General features: G+C 42.0%; 1 protein-coding gene and 1 pseudogene across 1 annotated transcript in view; both read left to right on the top strand.

Moving 5' to 3' along the window:
• Positions 1-25657, top strand: part of PLCB1 (phospholipase C beta 1) — a 521389-nt gene that overhangs the window by 262978 nt on the left and 232754 nt on the right. The window lies entirely within an intron of this gene.
• On the top strand, positions 3750-3866 carry LOC136637013 (5S ribosomal RNA; annotated as a pseudogene).

The following is a 25657-nucleotide window of genomic DNA, read 5'->3' as shown; positions in this document are numbered from 1 at the left end:
AATAATAATAATAGTAGTAGCCTCTGTGATGCCAGAATTGCAACTGGCAATATTGATTTACACTGCTATCTTTTTCCTTTCACTTACACGCTCCGAGTGTGCAAACGCATAGTGGTTTTTTTGTTTCTGCTGGTGGAAAGAACTTCTAGGTTGTTAGGAAAATATTTTGTTATGCCTTGCTGAACATATTTTATGTTTGGAACTGAAAGCTTTGCTCATGGTGGGATTCATTTGTGGCAAGGCACTCTTGGCTCATTGCAAATTCCTTCATTTCTCCCCCCGCTTAGTTTTCTTGGTAAAGGGGGTTGGGAGTTGCCTTATAGCAGACATGTTTTGGGGTTTTTTTGGTCTTGTACTTAAATACTTTGTTTAATATTAAAAGGGTTGTCAGAGCTGTTCTCGGTGGTTACCATATTCCCCCCTTCTCCAAAACCTGGATTCCGTATTGTTCTGAGCTATCATGCGGAGGAAGACAGAACTACTGCCAGTGGTGGCCACTATAATTTGGGAGTAGCAGCTGTGTTTTTCCTGATGCTCTGACTATATCTGGAGTTGGGAAAATCTCCCCTCAGGGTTTGATATGTGGATCATGCATTAAAAATCAATCTAGAGGAATTGACCCATGCCACGAGTGCTTTCTGTTCCCTGCCCCTTGCTTTACTGTGCAAAGTTACTCTGGAGTGGCCAGGAAACAGGAGAGTATCCATCTCATGGACTCAGAAGGATGAGATAAGCTACAGAGGAGGATTCAGTAAAGAGTTATTATTAGTTCCAGTAAAGAGTGATTTTTCATCTGCTTTGCTGTTTTTACTGGCTGCTTGTTTTCTTTTTGGAAATGGCATATTTGGTTAATGTAATCTTGCATCATATCTGAATTTTCAGATGCAAGGAAGTGTTAGCATTCAATGAGAGAAAGTAAGATGGAATTTTGTAGCTGGTGCACAAGCAGAGAGAGAGAGAGAGTGTGTGTGTGTGTGTGTGTGAGAGAGAGAGAGAGAGAGAGAGAGAGAGAGAGAGAGAGTGAAGCATCTGGTTCAGACATTGCTAAAGGATTCTAATTGTTTTAATTATGATCTGTAGCACTTGCTGGAGAGCACTAATGACCATAGCTCATATAATATTATCAATGATATCGCAGAATTGAGGACTCCAGTTTCCTGGTTGAAGCCTCTGACTAAGGGAGATAGATGTGCACCCATAGCTGCAGATGTGTGGACTTCTTTGGACACCTGCTTGATTGGATGTTAATGCAGTAATTTCAGTGCGAGTGTTCTTGTCATTCCATTGTGTCAGACTTTGTTAAACCAATGAAGGGTAATGATATCAAGCCATATTATTTTCATATGTGCTTCATGACTAGTACTGGGCTTCTCATCCCAGCACTTTCTGTGGAGGGTACTGCCTTTCTGAATAGTGACCATGGCAAGCACTTATTAGGGATGTGATTGCTTGAAGAAAAATATATAAAGCAGAACAAAAGAGAGTCCTTCATCGTTTTTATAAAACCATACATAGGTTAAATGACTGTAGAGATGAGAGCTCGAGTCTCAGGAAAGAAGATAAAAGATCTGCCTCTGTGTATGCATGAGATAAAAGTGGTTACTTGGTTTTTAGGAAAAAGTGGTTTTGGCAGGAACTGAATGACACATTGTCACAGTAGTAATGCAGTGCAAGACCAGAGTTAAAAATATTCCAGTACTTTCACTAGTGGCTACTCTAGGGATGTGTGTCATCTTGGGCTGCAGTCCAGTACACTGCAGGGGGTCAGGTCTAGAGGGTAGAGCCTCCATTAGCCTGAAGATAACATCTGAAGGTTGCCAGTTTGAGGCCACCGGCAGCTCCGTGAATGGCGAGAACTTGAAGCAGCTGACAAGCTGAGCTGAGTTATTCCACCTGCTCTTTGGTGTGAATGAAGAAGCGTCTTGGCTGCCCTTCAAGTGAGAGATGAAGGAGCAGCTTGTCAGCCAGCGTGGGAGGCAACTGGGGGCCAGAAGTGATACCAGACCATGAAAGATTCATGTGAAACGTTGTGCAGTTCTTGAAAGATAGAACCTTTCTGTTATTGTAAAAATCCCCTTGGGGGTTTAGAGATAGCCTGCCTATGTGAACCGACTTGAATAAAGTCAGAGGAGTAATCCTATGACCAGAAAGGTGGTATATAAATACCAGTATTAGTATTAGTATTATTATTATTATTATTATTATTATTATTACACACTTACCTGAGAGTGAGTCCCATTGAACATAGTGAGACTTACTTCTGAATAAACATGTATAGGATTGCACTTAGTCCCTTAATGTCATAGAAATATTTGCTTTTTTATGGGCTTGGATTTGGCATCCTTGTGCACAGCTTCCAATGTCCCACCTTTTCAATGTAGGTATGCATCACTTAGCAACATTCCGCTGAACAATGGACGACGTATATGATGGTCCATTGTTGGTCTGGCAGAACAGTACTAAGCTCCTTACCTTTGTATTGGTGGTGCTTGTTGGAGGCCCCCGAGGCCTTGCCAGGGCACAGACCCACTCTATCAGCCTCTGCAGGCCTCAGCATGACCTGCAGAAGCCTCAGGAAGCTGCTTTCAGTTTTTGGAAGCCACTTTGAGTTTGCTTCTGAAAACTGAAAGTGGCTTTCAGAGTTTCTGAGGGCTAGTCTGAAGTCTGCAGAGGCTGATAGAGTGGGTCTGTGGCCTAGCAGAAGCCTCTGGGGCATCAGTAGCACCACCAATGCAAAGGTAAGGAGCTTGTTCGCTTAATGACGGGGATCAATCTTTTGTTCATCTTTCAGCTGCCTTAGATAGTTTGAAACGCCATCAGAAAAAAATCAGAAATTTTAATTTAACTTCCGTAAATGGAAAATGCTTCTAAAATTCTCTTCCCCTTGTAAATGGATCAACTACCATTTGTGTGCTTCTAGGAAGGACAGGGCAGGTGTTACTTTTATCAAACTAGGATCCCCTATCAGTGGGAATAAATGTTTTTGATAGGTCATATCTTTTCATATTCTGTATTGATAACAGATTTTTTTTTTAAAGGTTTCTTTGTACACTCAGTAATTGGATATATTCCCAGTAACGAAGGCATTGCCTACTGAATCTGTGTCTGTAAAGAAGAAGCAGAACTAGAGATGTAAACCCAATAAAAGACAACATGTAGTGATGCATTTGTGCCCTGGGGACAATGCCCACATATAGAGGATCCCAATAGGACTGAATAAAACCCTACCTTTCCCCCTTTCCTGCCTACACTGCCTGTACTTGCAGGCAGTACAGGAAGACATTATTGGGAACAGGAAGTCTGTGTGCGCTTTCACCATCATGCACTCCTCGTTGGTTCAATGCAAAGTGCTCAAAATCCAGGCACCAGTGGTGCTGATGAAGACATTTATAGTTAACTTGCACCACATGTATAGGCAAGTTGAATGGGGATGAAGAAGGCATACGTAGACTCCGTACCTGCACAGTTGATGAATAGGGAAATTATTTTAGAGCCCTGTTGGAATGTTGCTACTCCTATAAGACAAACAGATTGTGCCCTTCCTGGGTATTTTGACTTTGTAACTACATTGATGCTAGCAGTAGTTTACCAGTACAAATCTGCCTTTTAAAGATTTATTTAAAGATGTGTATTCTTACAAACCCGAGGTTGCATAATTTCAGTCATTTTTAGCAATGTGGACCAATTTTGAGTGTGTGTTTGTGTGATTTTTTGATACTTTTATATACTGTATGTGTATATTATGGACAGCTTGCAACTGTTACCCTGTACATGCCCGATCTTGTCTGATCTCGGAAGCTAAGCAGGGTCAGGCCTGGTTAGTACTTGGATGGGAGACCGCCTGGGAATACCGGGTGCTGTAGGCTTATACCATGGTCTTTTGAGACTGAAGGTTGCCAACCAGGCAGGACCTTTTTACAAAAATCCACAGTACTATTTAGCAGCAGCCATACCACAGTCCTGTGTTCCTAAATGTGGAGGGAACTAAAGGTACCCAGGGGGAAGAGCAGGGGGTAAGCTGAGTTAGTACAGTTATAAAAATCAAGCCTATTAAGCTGAACTTGTGGGGTTGGTAAGAGACTGAGATACAAATCAGTAAGTTCCTGGTTCAGTTTTTTCTCTCTGCCATGAACTTTCTTGGTAGTCAAGCCATACCAACAATATGGTAATGAAACTGATCTACCCTAAGGCAGTGGTTCCAAGCTGTGCGCTGTGGCTCCCTAGGAGCCATGGAAACCAACCAGGGAGCCATGGAACCCTCACATAAAACCCACCGCCCTATGCCGTGTATGAGATTGTAGCCCTAATGGGGAGCCACGGCCAATGGCCCAGTAGGGTCAAGGGTTCTGCCAGTCGAAAAAGTTTGGAAACTACTGCCCTAGAGGGCTATTGTAAGAATAACAGCAAGAAAGTGAATGTGAATTGTTTTGTACTTTTAATTGTGCCATATAAGTGTGTGAAGTATTATTATCATCAGAATGAGATGTTCTGATGAGACCAGGTTTTCCTGTGTCCATAAGCATAAGTTATTGATAACTGACAGATGCACCTGAAGGCTGTGTCTGCAAGGTAGTTTGAATGGAATCCTATGCCATTGGGCGATACTGGAAATGCAAAAAGATTTCATGCAAGAAAGTAATTAGGCTTCATACCCCTGCTAATAATGCATTGTCCAAATGGCCGATGCAGGGATCTTTCCCCAGAGATCAAATTACTTTTCTCCAGAGTTAATTTCAGTGCATAGATCTGACTGTTAAACCATTTCCTTACTTGCAGGCATGCGGAGACATGCCAGAATGTAACATCCTAATTAGTTTGTGAAGTTGGCTCTTTGTGCTTTTCTGTGAATATATCCAGGAAGAGGAACACTAGGATGTCTCCAAAAGGGACTTGGCTTTCTGTCAGACAAAAACCTGGCAATTTTGGCCAATTAAGATGGCCCATGTCGTGTTTCAAGCCCTTCATGAACCATAAACCATAATGACCTAAACATGACCCTGTACTCTGAGAATTGCCCAGTGCAGAACTGTGCCCTTGTTGCCTTAGAATGCCTTCTTAATGCATGTCCTTCTGGTTGACATGTGTCTTTCATACTGTGTTGGTCTCAATTGCAATTTCAGTTTCAATTTCTTATAAGTAATTGATTAGTTGCAGCAGAGTTGGAGCTGGCAGCTCTCGTCCAACACTGCCATTTTGAATCAATACTTTCAATTCTTATTAGCAGTAGGCAGGGCTTCACACTTGTTTTGATTGTAAATGAACCTCCCTTTCTTTTTGTTTGCCATGTGGTGCTCTGTTGTATGGTCAGTTTGAAATGTCAGTGTGGACTTGCCCTGTTTCAAATAATTTTCAATTTTCTATCCTATTTTAATTGGAAAAGACTTTTCATAGTAGACCTCAAATTACAACTAAAACAGTAAATAATCATAGTAATGCTTTGGACAGACTGGCTCACGGTCAGATGTCCATGTATGGCATCTCTAACACGTACTGAGAGAACGGCACATTGCGTTGCAAGGCATTCCGTGCCCTTTATAAAATCCATACTCTGTCCTTTATAGAAGTGCCACATAAATCTGGCTCTCTCAACTTGCATAACTTTCACTTGTATCCATTGTGCCTTAGATTTATCCCCAGTCTGTGGTCCCTCCCAAAGCATTTCCCCCCAAAGAATTTCCGATTCTAATATTAATCCCATATTTATTCAACTCTTGCAAAACCTGTGATTCTGAGTAACTCCAGTGATACAGAGCTGGATCAGAGTTGTCCACTAGGTATGATAGGCCAGCTATTTGATTGGAAAGCAATTTTTGGAGTAGTTTGAATGAGATTGGAGTGGCTGTACCATACTAATTAAAATGATGGTCTTGGTGCTCATCTTATCCTCCTCCTTTTCCTCCTCTTTGAAAAACCCTTTCCAATTATTAGTTTGAGATGGCAGGCTTGGAAGGGCTGGGAAAAGACAAGTAATTAATGTGTGGCATAGGATCAAGGGAGCACATTTAATTGGTGGAACATTATTACTGAGCTGTCAATTAATTATAAAGCCCATAAAAATGACAAATAGAATAACACTGGATCTCCCTTTACCACTGTTTGAAGGCAGGTGCTGCTGATGACTCTTGTTTGGTTTACTAGCATCTTGTGGATGATTAATGCTGCAAGCCCGTGTTTAATTAAGTTGCGCTGTTGGTGCGATGTTGGAGCAATGTTCATCATATTCTAACCCTGACCAGCGCAGAGGGGGAAGGGGAAAATCAGCTGAGGCAACGCCATGTTTGTACAGCCCTCCCAGTAGTTCCACCAATGTCCGCAAAATCTTTGATACAACCTGCCAGTCATGGGGTGGTGGCCTGTAATTGACCTGCTGTGCAAGGAGGTAGCCAACCCAACCCCAGTGTCAGCGGCCAGAGGAGTGCCATCAGATGACCCATGCATGGAGAAGACGCAGTTCTAATGAGTGGCCACCACTGGGACAATGTCCTCCCTGGCAGCCCCCAGGAATACATAGCACAGCACAGTAGCTACCAACCATGGGGTTATGCCTCATTCTCACACATGCACGTATGCCACAGCACGCACACACACTGCTTTTTGTCCTACTTCCTCCCTGCCCTCCGCCTCCCCTCCACTCCGTCTTACTTCTACTGCCCAGAGTTCGCATGGAGCGCCGGGTGGCAGAGTGCAGGCCCAGCGCTGGAGTTGGTCCAGCATGGGCTCACGGTGGGCTAGCTCCGGGGCTGGGCCTGCGGTAATGCTTGCAAACACGCTTTATGGCACGTTTGTGACATTGTGCACTGGGAATAAGTGGGCATGGATGGGTCTGGTTTGGGCCCTGAGTCCCCCATGGGGAATTCTGATTTTTAAAATCTCATCACAATTCTAATTTTTAAATTCTGGCATTGAGCTAATGCATTCTCTTGCCTTGAATTTAATTCACTTGGAGGAAAACAGACAAAATATTTTTTTAAAATCCTGCTGCATTTAGAAAACAGCCAGGTATTGTGATCTAGTGATAAGGTTAAGGAAATGCTTGTGCATAAGGCATCAACATTCAGCTCTCTATCCAAACAAACAAAGCCTGAGTTGTCATTTGTTCAGGTTCACAGGCAAAGACAATGATTCAAAGCAAACAATGCTGCAGGAGTGATGGGCAATGTTTGTGTGTGTTTTTTTTTCTTTTCTGAAGCTGTTGAACTAAACCATCCAGGGCTGTCTGGAAATCAGCGGGGTGATGAAAGTAGTCCCCACTTGTTGTTGGGCTTCCACAGTGATGACTACAATAATTATTAAAAAGCATTTTGCAGTTTGTTTTAAGATGCCTCTGTTGTCAGGCAGGCAGACCCTTTCAGTGGTAGCTACACTCAAACATGTATAGTTACTCTCCATAATAACAGTTGCAGTTCTTTGCTTGAAAATCCTTATGGCTCAACATGGTGTCCTAAATGCCTGGCATAATAATGAAAACACAATAAAAATAGGGATGTGTAGAAAAAAATATTCCTATCAGAATATCAAATATTCTGCTTGGTTTGGTAGCATGGTTTATTTCATATTTGCATTATTCTGTGTGTGATTTGGATGGTTACTGGTGTTTTCCGCCTGCCCCCCCCCCCAAAAATCATTTCCCAGTTATTTCAATGGGCTGCAATCAATTCACTACAAGTTTTTTAAATTGCTTTTCAGAATTGATGAAATTTGCAAGGATGGAGACCCTAAAGAATGGATCTAGGGCGGTAGGGTTTTTATTCCAGAGGCATTTGAAGTTGGATAATTTTAAAGTCTTTACTGGCCCTATTGTATGTGCTTGCTTGAAACTTATAGGTAATGCAGAGATGCCCCTAGATCTCTGCTAAATTTCAAAACCATAGAACTCATTTTTTTTAAGTGTAATATTAGCGGTTTGGGCACAAAACAAAGAATGATCTCATAAAATTCAGTTTGCAGCAAGTTATAGGAAATGTAGAACTGGCCCCAGCAAAGGACTCAGAAAATGTTCAGAAAGAAGGTTGCAGGAGCTCTCAAGAAAATATAATGCTACTGTGCACTGTATTGTACTTTGAAATGTAGAGACTGAGCAAAGCTAATACAGGATCAGAGATGAGAAATGGCTTTGGGTGGTTGAGTCGAACTTAATAATTGAGAAAGCGAGTTTGTTTCCAGAACCTAAAGTAGGAGAGAGAAAGATAAATGAATCACATCTAGAAGAAACAAGGTAATTTTGATAGATAATAAGATAGATAGATAATAAGATGGAGAAAGCAACCCAAAACTAATGCTCCCTGTAAAGGGTCCACACCTCTGCACAGACCCCTTTGCTTGCTATGCGGTAGGTGTCTGCCTGTGTTTGGCAATGATGTCAGATGTCATTGCTGACCTCCAAGCTTCACGGCCACGTGGCTTAGGGGTAACAATGTCCAAGATTGTGTATGTTCTCCATTTTCATAGGATGGAAACAAAGCACCCATAAGCTGCTTTCATTCCAGGACGCTGATGCACTGATAACTCAGAACTGTCAGTCTCATTGTCCCTTGCTCGACATTCCTCTTCTCCCCATAACTGCTTGGAAGCCACTTTCCGTATGTGGAAAGAGGCTCCTGGCAATCAAAGACCTACTAAGAAAAGAGGAGGGAAATAAGTCCCAAAAGCTTGGGATGTCTTTCCTTTGGTTTGGAATACTTTGTTAGAAACTTTGCTTTATTTAGGGCTCTCTCCAAAGCTGGGTGAGTCAGTTCAGAATATGATTCTTTCCAATCAAATGGACGTTCCCTAAATTCAAATTATGTTGTGTCATTACAAGTTTGCAGTGTTTGTTTCATTAATGATCTTGTTGTAAAGCCTACAGTAATCCTCTGAGAGAATCAAATCGCAGATAGGAGGCAGAGTGGCTTGTCTAAAGTAAGGCCACCTACTGAATTCTTGGCAGAGGTGAGACTCAAACTAGCAACTTCTAGATTTGCAGTTCAGTCTTTTAACCAGTATGCCACACCAACCCTAATAAATAAATTCAGCAATACCTTGACTTTTATCCACTTGACTTTCAGGCTTTGCTCTTTCAGCCATTTTCAATTATAACCACATTTCAGATTTTGTCCACAAGCTTTCCTCTTTTGTTCCATTTTATTCAACCTTCCACGATGTTCATCAATGTTTTGATGTTTATTTTTCTTTTCTTTTTGTTTGTTTGTTTAGGTTTTGCATGTATTCGCATGTGTTATGTACAGTAGTGAGTTATTTATGTTTTTCACTGGCCAAAATAAATATGCAAGTTAAATAAGGTTGACACCACTGCATTTATTACTTTCATCCATGCTGTGGTCTCTAACCAGATGAAAGCACAAGCTATTGCTGTATGAGAGAATTTTGCCTGGCTTGCTTTTTCTTATTCAAGCTGTAATGAAAAGGAATCTGAAAATGACATCCGGTGAACAGAGTGCACAATAAAAGTGGGTATTTCAAATTCCCAAGGTTGTTCTGAAAGGAATGATCTACTCACGGGATTGACTCATGATGCTTTAAAATGCTTAATGTTGTCGATACTAAATGTATCTTCCGCTCTTTGTTTTGCATATACATGTTGAAGTGCCTGACAGCCAGTTATAACCCACTGCCAAAATTTTCAGTCCACTGCCTTGATTCTATAATTGAGCTTTGCATGCTCATTAAAGATGAAAGTAAATTTTAAGCAATGTCAAAAGTGCTTCTGGATGCATGGAATTTCAGAAATGTTTAGAATTAAATCCTGCGTTGGTTTATCTTTGACGCTTTTGCCATCATTCAAGCTGATGCTGACCCCCACCAGAGTTTTCAGAGGGCCTCTGTTAAGATTGCCACCATTCAAGTGCAGCACTTCAAATCTCTGGCTGAAGTAGGAGAAAAAAGCACGTGACACCTTCCATCCATTCCTTATGTAGTCCTGTCATCTGCTTTCCCTCTCATACTTTCTGTGGAAAGAATGTCAAATTTGATGTACAAAGGGGGTGGGAGGTGGGTGGCAAGATGGATGGTGAAGGGAATGGGTGGGAGGAGGTGTAGATTCCTTTCCTCCTGCCTCACCTGAATAATTTAAAGGACTGTGCCTAGTTGTTCAGGTTATGAGATGGCAAGCTGTGAGAGAATACTGAGAGAATTGTAGGGAATTGGTAGGGAGTTGTCTCTGTCCTCAGAAAGCTACAGTTCTCAGGATCCTGAAAAGGACAGAGTCAGATCTAACTGAAAGTTGCTTGTGTCCAAAGTTCTGACCAGTGAGAACCATCTTGTTCTCACCTCCTTATTCCGTTCCAAATACTTATACTTCCGTTCCAAATACTTACAAATTCTGTTCCATTAATTTATTAATGGATTAATTAATTTATTAACTATTAATCCATTAATAGTTTATGGATACAAACATTCATCTGTGTTCAATGAGTTTTAGAAACTTCATACAGAACCCTATGATCTTAGGATACATGGCATATCAATACAATTGGAAAGTGTGAAAATAGGTCTGGGGGAGAGCAGTCTTGGGTTAGGGCATGTTCTTTTCCCCACAGGTTGTGGATGGCCGGCCACACGTGTGTCTCCACATTATTGCTTTGGAAAGAGAAAATATGTAGAATACCTATTTAAAATCTTTGCAAGGGGGTGAATTATCTATGTATCTTGGGAACCTAAGGTCTGATGGTTTGAGCACAAGTTATGATCTGTTTTTATAAGATTTAAATAACAATTGCTCAGTGGGATGAATCTCTGGGTTTCCCTGAGTTCCTGTGTGTCTTTCTTTATATTTTCTGTTTATTCCCCCAGTGTTTTGGACAGTTTTGGATCCCCAGCAGCTTATGTGCCTTCAGATGCTGGGAGCCACATACTTGGAGCATTGTCCCATTTGTTTTGTATAGTACCGTTAGGCAGCAAGGAGGGAAATAATAATAATAATAACTTTATTTTTATCCCGCCTTTCTCCCCAAAGGGACTCAAGGTGGCTTACAACATATAAAAACATAATTTAAAAACAAATAAAAACATATTAACACATCATAAAAAACAGCAAAACTTCTCTCTCCCATTTAAGTCAGAATTTCCGCATGCTGATTCACTGAATTGTGACCGGTTCTGGTTGCCATGTCTCATAAAGGATATTGTGGAACTGGAGAAGGTGCAGAAGAGAGTGATCAAAATTATTAGTGGGCAGGGTATTTCCTTTATGAAGAAAATCTACAGCATTTTTGGGTGCCTCAGTCTAGAAGGAAGGTGCCCGAGAGAGGACATGATTGAGATGTATAAAATGTTGCATGGAGTGGATAGAGTGGATAGAGGAAAGTTATTGTCCCTCTCATACAACACCAGAACCAGGGGACATCCACTAAAATTGACTGGCAGAAGAGTTAGAACAGACAGAAGAAAATATTTCTTTACCCAGTGCATGATTAATCTGTGGAACTCCTTGTCACAGGCTGTAGTGATGGCACCTGGCGTACATGCCTTTAAAAAGAGAATGAGCCAGATTTCTGGAGGAAAAGTTCATCACAGGTTATAAGCCATATTAACTACTGTGTTTCCCCGAAAATAAGACACTGTCTTACATTTTTTTTTGGCTCAAAAAAACACACTACTGTAGATACTCAGGTATAGTACTTGAAATTTTTGCCAAATAATCAGGCTCCAATTCTCACTTCGCCTTATCTCTGGGTCAGTCAGAGGGCAGAGCCTTTCAACTCTGAACAGGTTTTTTCTCCAGTAAGCTTAGGCAGGCAGCTGGTTAATTGCTATAGTTACTTTCCTGGGATGTTCCAGCCAAAGTTAACCTTTTATTCCCCTCCGTTCCCTTTTACTGCTGCAACCCGATTCCCTTTTGCAAAGGCTTTGCATTTGGCAGAGGTCTTTTTTTTTCAACAATAGGATGGGATCCCCTTTCCATTTGAAGCAACAATTCCCAGGCTACAATTCAGTGCAGCATTACTTAAGAATAACACCCATGGAAAGCAGTGGGTCTACTTCTGAGTAAAAAGGCTTGCAAATATATGCAGCTGCATATATGCTGTGAATTGAATTGCACACTGTCAGTTATGTGTTATGGGTTGTATGTTGTATGTAGAGCTTCTGGCTTAACACACCAGACACCTTAAAGGTGGATTTGATTCATGGTTCTCCTGCAGTGGTTGTCAACCTTTTTCACTTGCATATCCCTTGGCAATAATAAATTGTACCCTTCATATTATCAAAATGCTTGTTATTAATAATACAAGCCCTCATCTCCTCTCTATGAAAACCCAGACTTCATGTATTAATCACAGTGTTTTCTCTTTTTATCTGTTTGAGGAACAGAAGACCCTGCCTTTGCACTGTTTTGCACCAGAAGTGTGCTGAGAAATTCTGAGTGATTGATCACTTTACATATTATGTTTCAGCTTTTTTACTGTGCTGCTTTTCAATCACTGGTTCATACATGAATTGATGACCAAAAACTAGCTGTTGGTGGGGCTTTCAAAGCCAACTAGCTACCTCCCTTCCTGCCTTGCTGGTCCTTGCAAGGTATTTTGGAGCATGACCTGCCTTTTTCTACCATTATTCCATTCTTTTTCAAGTACCCCTAAAGGTCCTGTAGAGTGTCCCTGAGAGTACATGAATACCAGGTTGGGAACCACTGTTTTACTGGTATGTAGTTTACAGTGCACTTACTCTGATAGTGTTTACAAAAGGTTGTGAAGACCATAATTTAAAAAGAATAAAAATGTATCTTATGGTCTTTTACTATGTTTTTAATAAATTAGAGGCTACAGTTCTTAGGTAACAATTAGTGGTAGGTTATTTTTCAGGATCTGGCCTGGGGTAAAATCAGACAAAACTATAGTCAGACACCCCTCTAAGTTTAACCCCCGACTTATCCGAGGGTCGTAGAAAATTCTGTGATTGTTGGCTCAAAACCTGCCCTCGACTTATCTGTGGGGTCGACTTATGGGCGAGTGCCTGCGGTAGGTCTTATTTTCAGGGTAGGCCTTACTTTTCCCAGAAGTCAGTCCCTTTATAGTTAATGGGACTTACTCCCTGGAAAGTGTGGAGAGCCTCAGAGCCTGGTAGGCAGGGTTGCCTCGTTTGCTCCTTCCCTCCTCAGCGCCTCCTCAGCGTCCTCTGCCCAAGGTAGCACAGCAGGCGCTTTCTAGGTGGTGCGCACGGGAGTGCAGTGTTCCCGGTCACGTTGTCCACCCACCCCCGCCCGAGGACCATTTCCGCCCCCCTGTCCCGGCCCTGATCACAACTAGGTCTTATTTTTGGGTAGGTCTTGTATTTCAGCAATTCTCAAAAAAACACACTAAGTCTTATTTTTGGAATAGGTCTTCTTTTTGGGGAAACGGTATAGGCAACCTCTGGGTTTTAGAAGTAGCCTGTCTCTGAATATTGGATGCAAGGGAGTGGCAACAAGATAGAGGTATCTTGTTGTCTTGGGTGCTCCCTGAGGCACCTGGTGGGCCACTGCGAGATACAGGAAACTGGACTAGTCAAGTCTTACATCAAGGCTCTTCTTATGCTCTTATGACTGCCCATATCATTATAATATTGTATAGCTGTGTTTTAAAATCTCGAAATGCTGATGATCAGACTGGCAGACAGCCCCCGCGCATCAGCCGAATGTTGGCTAAGCTCAGTGAGACAACCAGTGGTGGCAAGGCCCCAAATATCACAGGGATGGGAAGGCCTGTTAAGATCAATCTGTGCTGTATAAATCGGGATAAGTCTAAGTGTTCTCAAAAACTGCAATAAAATAAGGAGGCTCAGGGTGAGTGGTACACTGGAGATAAACCCCATTGAACTCATTAAGGCTTATTTCTGATTAAATAAAGGTCAAGCTGCAAAACCTACAGCCTGTATGTTTGGCTTGGAAAGTCTGCATTTGGTGTCTCACGGCTAAGAAACCCGGCATTGCTGTGCAGCAAAAATTCTACTATTTTTAATGATGTTAAAAACTCAATTAGCATTTGTCAGAGAAGGGGAATTGAAAGGTTTTTTCTCAGATATAATGGGTGCTGTGGTGTTACCAATTTGATCAGGCACACATGCAACTTGCTTGCAGTTGTCCTTTCAGTGCTGCTTAGCCTCATATTGAAAGCCCCTATTCCTTGTTTATCCCATAGTTGTAATAATGCATTTTCTTCACTTACGAAAGGAATGGCTGCCTGCAACCTTCCATAATCCAGTGCGGCTTTTTTCAAAGAATGCTGCAGAGAATTTCCTGGTGCCTGGCTCAAGGTTTCTTTATTTTTGTTTAAGGTCAAAATAGAAATTATCTTGTGGCTGATCTGAAAGTAAGCCACGGTCAGTTTATTTTCTTTTGCGCTGCTGACACTTAATCTGAAGAAGGCAAACATGTTTCAGTGCCCCCAAGCTTTGAGGTTCCGTATACATTCAAACACCAGGCAGTCCAAAGCACTGTGCACTGTGCAAACATGCACGCGTGAGCTCTGCAAGAATGCGCAATAACAGATGCTGCTTGTGGATTTTGCTGCTGCCTGAGTAGAAATCTATACATTGTGGCTGCTTCTCTGTAAAACAAAAACTCTGTCTGTGCATGCAACATGTGCTCCAGGTTGTGGCCTTGTAATCTGAGGTACATTGGTTTTTACTAAGATGTTGTATGTTTGAAAATGTTTGTGTTTCATGGGGTATGTCCTTGTTCATGGGTGTTTCTAGAACAGGGAGTTGAAATTGATTCACATCTAATCCAAGATACCCAGATAATCTAAATTTGCCTACTGCCCCCAATTCCTAAACAGCTTTGAAAACAAAAATGAGTGCTTGTCAGCTCCTAATGTGTTCACTGTCACCAGGTAACCCCATATATGCTGCATGATATAGTTTGCGTGGTTTTTAATGAACAACTGTGTAGCAATATATACTCTAGGTCAGTGCTTCTGACAGTCTCTGAAGTGGCAGACCTGTAATTCTTGTTCCAGTGTGCCAGGGACTGGATTTGTGTGTGTGTGTGTGTGTGAGAGAGAGAGAGAGAGAGAGAGAGAGAGAGAGAGAGAGAGAGTGAATTTGAATGTATATGTGTATGGGAACGGAGCACATCAGTTTTTTGAGAAGCCAGAAGCCATACAGGAGCTACAACACAGACCAGCATCCAATGGCTTGTGGACCTGTACTGACCTGTGGACCACAGTTTGAGAAGTGGTGCTGTAGGTAACTGAAAGGCTGAGGCCATCCGCAGTCCTGTTTGCCCATTTGTTGTCCGCTGAGAAAAGTGGTGACATGATGAACCTTGGGAGAAAGTCACTTTGTATAACAGAACAGTGTGACTCATGAGTTCTTTGTGTAAAGTGGGAATTGTCCCTGAGTTGAGATAAATTAACAGAGAAGCACAAATATGTCAGCCTAAATTGACATATGAAGCAGGCTTGTAGTGAGTCAAACCATTAGTCCATCAAACCCAGTACTATTAACTTCACCTGGAAATAACTCTACAGAGTCTTAAGCAAGGAGGTCTTTCCCAGTCCTGATACCCAAGGTCCATTTAACTGGAGATGCCAGCTCTTTGTGCCTGGGGATGAATGCATGGAAAGAATGCTCTTTACAAATGAGCTATGGGCCCTCCACAAATGCGCTCAGCAGGATTTGAACTCTCAGCTGTAGACTTTCTCCTGTCGAGTGTCACTGGGCTGTGTCACCATCATATCTGGATCTGCAAAATCAGAGTCTAACAAATGGCAGGTTACAAATGAACATGAAAAAGAGTTTGAAGTTTGATAAACACCATCTATGTGTTCAAGCTTGTCAAAGAAAAGGAAGGGTGCAAATGCTTTTGAGTAAATGTAACCAGTATAAACCTTAACCACAGTAGGGTCTTTTCCAACCTTTTCCATATTGCCTCTGAAAACTATAGGGAGGATGACTGGGTATGTGACTGGATGACTGGAAGTGTGAGTTATGACCTGTTTGTTTTCAGCATTCTCTGCTCCTGCTCAAATTGATTCACTAGAAAGTTGCATCATACATTTACTTGAACCGATGTTACAGAGGAAAGATGGACGGGCAGCAGCTATGATTTCCCAATATGGTTGGCGACCTTCAGTCTCGAAAGACTATGGTGTAAGCCTACAGCACCCGGTATTCCCAGGCGGTCTCCCATCCAAGTACTAACCAGGCCTGACCCTGCTTAGCTTCTAAGATCAGACAAGAGATTTCCCAATAGGGAACAGTTTATATCCCTTATCTTTGAATACCTAAAGCTGCTTTAGACTGAATCAGACCATCGGTTCACCTGGTAGCGGCTTGCTGAGTTTCCAGACAGGAATCTTGCCGGACTTTGTGGGAGGTTACCAGGGATGGAATTTGGAACCTCTTACATGCAAAGTAGGTTCTCTATGACTAAGCTACAATCACTTCCCCAAAGATTAAAGGATAGAGAAGAGCTCTGAGAGATTAAAGTTCTATTGAACATTAGTGTAAGAAAGCTTTTGAGCAGCCTCTTGAAGGTGTATCATGAACATTTCAGACAACTGAAAAGACTTCTTGCCTCCCTCTGTGTAGATCTGTGTAGTTATCTGTGTAGATCAGTGATTTTCAACCTTTTTCATCTCACAGCACACTGACAAGGCACTAAAATTATCAAGGCACACCATCTGTTTTTTGACAGATGACAAGGCACACCGTATTGACAGCAGAGGCTCGTACTTCCAGTGACCCTACTAACAAATGACCCTCCTCCAGAATCCTGAGCCACACCTGCAGACCACCCATGGCACACCAGTGTGCCACAGCACTGTAGCTGAAAATGGCTGGTGTAGATATCTGTATTGGCATCCTTCAGTCTTGGAAGACTATGGTATCGCGCTCTGAATGGTGGTTCTGGAACAGAGTGTCCTCTCCAGTACACAAAGCCTGGGTAAAGTAGGTGTGGAGGATAGGCTGTTACCCATGCAGTAGATCTCCCCTCTTCACGTCGCTGAAATGGTCCAATGGAAAGGCAGAAGCCAATACAGTTGGTTCAAGCGGTGTCGCAGGAGTTGCCAGAACATGACTGTGTTCAGCCATGAACTGCCTCAGGGACTCCGGCTCCGGATTTTGCCTCGAGGTTGACTCCTGAAGCCTTTTCCATAACTGGATGTAGCCACAAGGCAGTGGAGGTTTGGGATCAGAGTTTTCCTTCTCTCAGATGAGCTGCCTTCCCAGGCTAACGAGTCCCATCTACCCTGTGGCTGTTTAGTCGCCTCTTACGACAAGTACAGCCAAACCGAGGGCCTATTCTTATCCCCCAGCCCCCAGGTGTTTGTAGATATTTAATTGTCCATATATTGCATGCTCATGTAGTGGCTTCATATTGAATTGATGTGCCACTCTTTGATTTATAAGGTGTTGAATTTTTTTTTTAACAGATAATTACGCCCTGAAATCATATGCTGTGGAACAGCAGAACTTTCTACTTTCATCTGTATTTTTCAATGTGTCACTCATTAGAAATAAGTTCACTTTGGATTCCTTTCCCAGGCAGTGATCTTCTCTCAGGTGCTGGAGGTATCAGATGGGCTTCCACGATACCATGTAACCTAAGAGATGGAGTTCTGTGTGGAATGGTTTTTATCTTACCTTCACCCGTTTTTTGAGAGCAGTCACATGGATTAGGAATATTGCATAGACAAGCAGGCACTGCATTGGACATTACTTTGAGTGCCTGGTGGAGAATCCACATTCAAAATCTAGCGAGATTTTGTGAATTCCAAGATGGCAGTGCCTAGGACAACAGGTAGGAGGGTCCATCAGGGAATCTTTTGGTGCCCCTGTGAGTGTGATGCCCTAAGACATCATGACACACTCTTTCAGATCCTCTGTTCTAAGAGATCGAATCCTGTAAAGAATCCCATTCTTAGTGTTCACGTGCCACAGGCTCTACTGCGCTGCTGTTTGTTCTCTGTGCTAATTGCTGAGAGATGGCCAAATGACCACTTACTCAGCTGGTAGTTTTCTGTAATAAAGAGGAGCTGCTAAGCTGCTGGTAGCATCGACAACATGCTACCTGAGAGCAGACTAAGCCATTAGTAGTAATAATAAGAAGGCTTCAGAGACCCATGATGCCCTTCAGGCTACATTACCTTGAAGAAGGATGAACAGAGAAAGGGCAAAACTAAACAGAGCTAGACTTGGCAAGTGTTGCTCAGGAACTGCCCCAAGAACTGTCTCTGTATGGTGGTCATGTTTACTACTGTGGAACAAAATTAAATTACCATGGTGGGAATTCTTGTGTGTGGTGTAAAGTGAAAGATTTATCTATTCATGATTTGGGTTAGGTTGCCTCTGGCATTTGTTTTCAAGTCCCACATCACTAAATGGACAGAACAGATTACAAAAAAATGAAGTACTGTGGGGCACTGGAAATGCCAGCCATATTGTAAGGATCATTTATTTTCCCTCTTGGTTGCACAATTTAACAAGCTTAGCTCAGTACTGAGAAGTAGAAAGCCACATCCCACTGAGCTTCTTCACACTGCAAGCAAAGGTGACTGTAGGGCAAGGCAATTTTGGTTCCCAAACACAGAAGAAAAGAGCTATCACAGAACAGCTATGGTTTCCTGGAGGTTTTTTGCTGTAACTTAAAAAAAACAACAAAAAAAACCCCCAATCATTAATTTTGTTCTAGAGACTGCAAGTCAACGGCATGATAAAGTAAGTTGATTGTTTGAATGGGTCTGTTACTGGCTGGAGGTTCAAGCAATCTCCTGTTGATCTTTTTGGCTATTTGCCAAAATGTTTTCTGCTTGAACCATTTGTCATTAGGTGTACTTTTTCTGCTCGTTGCCATAGGTTAGTCCAATGGATGGAAACTGAGATCACTGAATGGTGACCTGCAGCCAGCACTTGATTTTCACCCATGTTGACTCAGTCATGGAATATGCTTTTAAAGGGCTAGGGGACAGCAGTGTACAAATATCCGTTTTGTGGTACCATAATGTTGGGATTCTCCCCCACCCCTTCATCATGTTCTGTAGTCCAACGCATACATAATAGTACTTGAATGGTGTGGGAATTCCTGAGCGTGGCTGCTTCCCACACCATTCCAGAAGAGAATGCAATCAAGTAGCCAGGCTGGGTGACAGAGCTGGCTTCCCCTGCCCACAATACTAGTTCATATAGCGGATCACTTAAATGAGAACTGTTAGTGTACTTTAGAGAGCAGGGTTGATTGTATTAAACATGCAACATTCATGTTATATATAGTGTTAAATTATGCTCTGCTGACTTGGTTGGCCAGCCAAAGCAGCTTCCTGAGTACTAGACACAGATGCACAGAAGTAGCAGGCTATGTTCTGTTGGCTGGTCATATTATGCCTCTTTAAATTGAAATGGCTCCCTTTTCCAGCATAGCCACCGTATATGGTCTGTGATAAATTCTAGAGAGAGAGAAACAATTAGTATATTGCAAGAATAAGTGTCTTGTGGCACTTTTAAAGACCAATAAATATAATCTGGGACAGGTTTGCGCGGCAAAGAATTTGTTCATTGACAGGGTGCAACAGAATTCTTGTTGGTTATAATAATAGTTCATGGCCCTTTAGTTTTCAGTCAGTTCTTCAAGTTGAGTGCATCAGCCCAGCTAGAAAATGAGAGATTAACCTTTTAGTTTTTCCCCGTAATGTAGAATACAGCAGTTGCATTTCCCCTGTGCAAATACTCCAGGCTTCACATTTAACAAAATTTAGTCAGTATTTTTCATGTGCTCTGGATACATTTGTACACTGTGTGTGCCCTTGGTGACTGATGTCTGAAGCAATACACCATAGAGATTTGGAACCCTTATATATGCCTTACTGGACCAGTGTCTATACGCATGGAATCTTCTGCCATGTGTGATGTAGGCACCTATTCAGCATTAAAATATAATGCTGACCATTAGTGGTTGTGTATTTATAAGCAGGCAGTGTTTGAACATGCTGGAAATCTGTCTTGTATTAAAATGAAGTCATGACATTTTTTTTTCCCATTTGCTGACATCCTTATGATTACAAATGGATAAGAAGCCTGAAAATGTGCACTGAATGTCTTAACACTGTTCAGCATGATTAGAAAAGTCCAGTTTTATGATTCTTTGGTAACTTGGCCCAACAGTTCACACACAGTGTCATGACACAGTTTTTTTGGACAGCAAAGGCAGCGCTACATCTTTGCTATCTGTTGCACATTTACAGGAATATGCCATTTTACTGTGTGACACTGATTCAATTGCATTATTTTAAGTTGCTCTCATAAGTGTAAATACATGGACACCCCCGGTGTGTTGAGCATGCAATCTTATTGCTGTATGGCTTTATCTGGGGCAATGATAGCTTTCTTCTTCTCCTTGATCCTGTTCATTTTGTCCATTAATTTGAAAATATAGTTACTTCATTCTGGAAAATGGAAAGCTTCCCTGATGGTAAGTTTGGGATCAAACCATCTTGATAATGTGCCCCAGTGGTGTATAGTATTTATATCTGAAAATGTGTTGAAGGAGCTCAGATACCATCACCTCCCCCAAAATACAGTGAACTCTTCATTTCTCCTTTGCTGATGTGGTTGATAACCAGCTGAAGTGCATGTGGGATTTAATAGTAACTTGAGAAAATGTGAACACTGGAATCATTGTTCAGATATTTTCTAAATGGAACTGACCATAGAGTGCAAGCAGTACAGTACTGTTCAAATTCGCCTTATGTTGCCAGACTCTGCTAAATGGAAGCACTGAAACAAATGATAATTAGAATGCATCTAAAGCTAGTCCTTGGTGCTCATTTTGCTCTGGATTGGTCTCCAGTATCCAATTTCATTTCGCAGTTACATTGGATTGTTCTCGTTTTTCGTTTTCTGGTGGCTGCTTTTCCATCTGTGTTACGCTGCACGTCTCTCTAATAGCACAATCCGTTCCCACTGAAACAATTTCCATCATTACCTTCACATATAGATTTTCTATCAACCTTTGCCAGTTTTTTCCCCTTGCTTACCCTGCAGCTTTGCTGTCTGCAAGCTTTTGCGGCTCATCTCCATCATAACTCATTTTTTGGTTCAGATTAATGTGCTGTGTTCTTGCCCATCTCTGTCATGTGCCAAAACAGAAGTGTCATGCCTTCATTGATTAACTCCCAGAACTACCCAGTTGACACAATGACTTTAACATCCCATTTCTACTTTACCCTCAGTATTTCTCATTCTTATGTGTGCCTGTTAAAAACTGATGCTATAATGTTATTTAATGCATGCTGCTTAGGGCATTATCCGTTCATTGTTTCTGACTTCAGTCACTGAAATGCAACTTCTCCTGAAACAAATACATCTACTGTGACCCATTCTCTGATACTAGTACTGTATCATGATGCCTTTGAGTGCCTGGTTCCCATTACTACCTGAGTACATTTTTATCTTGAATTGTATTTCCCCCTGCTTACTTCCCTGTATACAGCCATATATCAAGTACGTGGTCTGTTCAAATGTTTTCTCTTCCCAGTGGAGCTCTGAGAAGCCAATGTAGTTTTCCTCAGCATAAGCCTTGGCTGATAAATTTATCTTGATGACAGGCATCGAAGTGACATCAATTACTTCAAAAATTGTGCCACTGGTTTGAGATGACAGGTAGCAAATTGAATGACACTCATTCAAAATGGAATAACAACATCAGAGAAGACACTGCCAGTGGGCTTGTGACCAGCATTAGTATTGATGGTCACATCTCAGTGCAATGTTCCTTTAGCTGATCTCAAACACTGATTCCTAGATTGTCTCAGGTAAAGTCATTGAGAGTAGTGGACATTGAAAAGGCAGTACAATTTGATAGCAATCTTCTGAAAAATAATCAGAATATCTAGCTCTGCATCAATCACACAACTGAGTTTCCTATAGTTACATTTTAAACCTGGATACTTTACATTTTGGTTGTGTTTACTTCTGCTGTTTGACTTCTGCGCAGCTCATGTACACAGGCCTACAAAATTAAGGGTCAGAAAAGTTTTTCCCCAAACTTTATGGTGGTTTGATATGAATTTGGGGTGCCAATTCCAAAAATGGCATCCGTTTTGCCCTATCACATCCAGTATTGGAGATATAGTATAGCCTCATTAGTGAATGGTTCAAGCAGCTTCCTCATGAGGAAGCCTACACCATAGCTTCCTCATGAGGAAGCTGCTTGAACCATTCACTAAAGAGGCTATGCCTTGTCTCCAAAACTAGACGTGATAGGGCAAAACGGATGCCATTTTTGGAATCGGCACCCCAAATATACATAGGAATTGGTGTAATGTTTAAGGAAGCAAAATGTGTGTTGGCCTGTGTTGGAGGCAAAAGAGAGTAACTTCTTGATTTTCTAAAATGTGAGAGTTACCAATATTGTTTCTCTGTGTATCCTTGTGTAAATCCTGAAATCAGTGTCTTCTCTAGGACCTACTAAGGCTGATCAGCTTAAGCGTGTGTAACTTTTCCTACACTCTGTCTTAAGATTCTTAGAATCTCCAGACTTTTGAAACTTGCCAACATGTCTAGCTTTAACTTCCTTTTTTTTTTCCTTTGCCATCCAGTCTGATGAAGAGTTCTGGGGGCCTGGAAGTTTGGCAGTGACTGCTTTATGTTTTTGTTGGTCCCAGTAAAGCATTGCCTAATGATGACTTTTGCATTTTGATCGCTCTCTGTCAGGGTTCCCTGTGGATCAACATCTCAGGTGATAGCAGGCTCAAAGCCCCAAGGCCAGGAGGATGGAAGGGATTAGGCTAGCAAGGGCTTGAGTTTAACCTGTGAGGTTTAAGAGAAGCAAGTCAAAGCCCATTTCCCAAAGCAGCTGCAAACAGGATCAAGGAACAGCAACAAAGGGAGGATAGAAAGCAGGCACTTGATCTGGTTAAGGACATCTCCTTTGACACTGATCAGACTGAAAAGCAGGCCAATGGACTGAGGCTTTATTAAGCTAGGTGGAAGGCTGAGTTCTCTTGGTCATCTGACATAGCACTGGATCAGATGCTACTGTTGATGTGGCATCTCTGGGCAGCCCAGTTCAGCCTGTAATTTCTTCAGCGGACATGTTGCCTTGATGATGTTGGATGTGAGGGGCTGGAGTCAGTTTGCCAGGTTCAAGACACCTAGCATCTTATGCGCTCCCAACTGTCCATATGTGCCAGTAAGTACAAGCCCATGTGTTATTCACAGTCTCATTTAATATGGGAAAATCATTTTTCTACATGCACAACCATTTTGACAATTTAGTCGTTGACCTTTGTAATAAAATGTGAATAAATTTAGATTAAAATGTGAGCAGTAGTATCATTAAAATGACCACCTTTTGTGTTGATACAATTCCAATTGATTCCAGAATCAACGTGTTGGTTCTGTTTCAAAGGATTCTATTGATGTGTGGAAGTATGTACTTATAGTGGAAGTAATCATCTGTTTAAACAATGGAGCAGGAAACAACAAAATGTTACAATGCGTTGATGAAAGTTCAGTGGAGATACCTTCAAGATACATTGTAATGAAGAAAGTATTTAAGGGATGTTTGCATATCTTTTTAGCCCATGTGGGATACTCCTCTAATATTACTTCCTGTAAAGGCATCGCTTGGTCTTGGATTTGTATTCTCAGTTAATTTATCTGCACAGAATGGGTTTTAATAAGTAAAAAGGAATGGATGACAGATGAAAATATTCTCATTTTGCCTTTGGGCTCAGCTCACAGCCATCTGTGAACAAAGACAATTTGTGATGGAGGGTCACTTTTGAAAGTTGCCCTTCCTGCTCTCTGTTCTGCCTGTCTGGCAGAAGGGGGCCTTGAAGCAGCTTTGAAACTGATATTTGAACAAATCCGTGTGGTTTGGATATCTCATACCTGTGTGCTAATGTGTTTTCAAAGAACTAATGTGCCACCAAGCAGCCATTTAGTTTTGCTCTTGTATCCCAGGTCTCATTCTAGTATAACTTGACAAAACCTCTTGCAGGGAATTATCTTGGGCATTGTTCTAGCCCAGAAAGAGTTTGCTGAGATGACCATTGCCCAGGTACCCACCACAAGAGACCATGTGATTTGGAGTAAATGGACCATGTTTATTGACCTATAACAAGTGATCAATTTAAAACTCCAGCGGATCCTATCTACGCAAACCCCTCAAGTGCAAACACCTACCTTGCAAGAAGACAAATGCAACTGTTGCTTCTCCCTTGGGGAAAATCACCTGTAGGCGACCTCCACATTTGAATGTCAACCCATGGAAAAGGGGTCAAAGAAGCCAAATTGCTTTGCCTACTTCAAACCAGACAGCCTTTGAGATAGGCAATTCAAGCCTGAAGGTTCACTTGCCTCCATTCCCAAACCAGGCAGTCTCTTGAAACTAGTGCTGGTTCTTCTTCTGACTCTCACTTAACTAAGGATAAACACCAAATTCCTACTTCTACTCCCCATCCTGCAGTATACCTGTCACATGGGTGGGAGGAGCTAGACTGGCGTTTGGCTTCCCCGACCCAAATATACCCCTGAAAAGGAAATCAAGACCCACTGCAAATCACTTAAAGATATTGCCAGCCTCAGAGAATTGGTGCACACAGTCACCCTAAATCCCCAGTGAATAACAAAATCAGCCTGGGCATTGCCAGGCAACAAGAGTGTAATACTTCAGTCTGGTCTTTCCCTGTTAACCTGGGGGGGGGGGGAGGATGATGGTACCCTGCAGCACAGAATTATGCCCCAAGCATGCCTGTTCAGATCCCAAGCCAGGACATAAAACCTCTTGCACCTGCCCCCAATACCAAGGTGAATGTTCACATATTTTTAGTCAAGATGTCAGTCTCAGACAGTGACATTGCTAGGGTGGTGCGGGGGGTGCAAGCCGCACCGGGTGACACACACGAGGGGGTGACATGCACTTGGGAGGTTACGGGGTAAAATCACAGTGATTAGGAATAATACCATCATGTCATATATCTTTGGATGTGGAATTTACAGCAGAATGCAATGAAAAAACTGGAGTGAAATATCTCCTATCAAAAGTTATGGCCAAGAAAACTGGAAAACAAAAATGCATGGAGCCCTGTAGAAAGTGAAACTGAGTCCTTTCATGCGTTTACTCATGGGTAGGTGAACTTGCCTTAGTCCATCAGAAAGAGCAGGCTGAGGGGAATTCAACAATACCAGAATGGTCCCGATCCAATTAATGCAGCCCCCAAAAACACCCGAGAAGGAAGTCCCTCCCTCCAAGCTGACAAATGCATTGAGTCCTATGGAAAGCGAAACTAAGCATTTACTTGCAGGTTTACTCACAAGTTTACTTGCTAAACAAATGTGCCTTTGCTCTGGTCAGGCCAGGCAAAGGGGAGTGAGGCCACCAGAATGGTTCCAAGCTCAGCAAATGCTCCAGAAGGCAGCTGCACCCAAAAAGAATAAAACAGTCTTCAACTGGTAAGGTGAATTTTTTTTATTTTTTAGACGTGCAAAGCCAGGTGGATCCTGACAGTGATGTGGTTTAAACTTAGATTGAACTGGGCACTGGGTGGAACTGAAAATCATACTGATTTGGGGGGGGGGGGTATTGCAGGTAGGCTACAGAGAAAATTCATTAGGTGGAACAGGGCTGGCTACCCCTTATTTAAGTATTTGTTTTACTTTAATTTAATTATTTATTTAATATTTATTTTAATTTGCTTTCTGATGTCATTTCCGGCCATGACATCACTTCTGGTGTGTC

Source organism: Tiliqua scincoides, chromosome 1 (assembly GCF_035046505.1).
Source record: "Tiliqua scincoides isolate rTilSci1 chromosome 1, rTilSci1.hap2, whole genome shotgun sequence".
Classification (NCBI taxonomy): domain Eukaryota; kingdom Metazoa; phylum Chordata; class Lepidosauria; order Squamata; family Scincidae; genus Tiliqua; species Tiliqua scincoides.
This window is presented reverse-complemented; position numbering and strand designations above follow the sequence as displayed.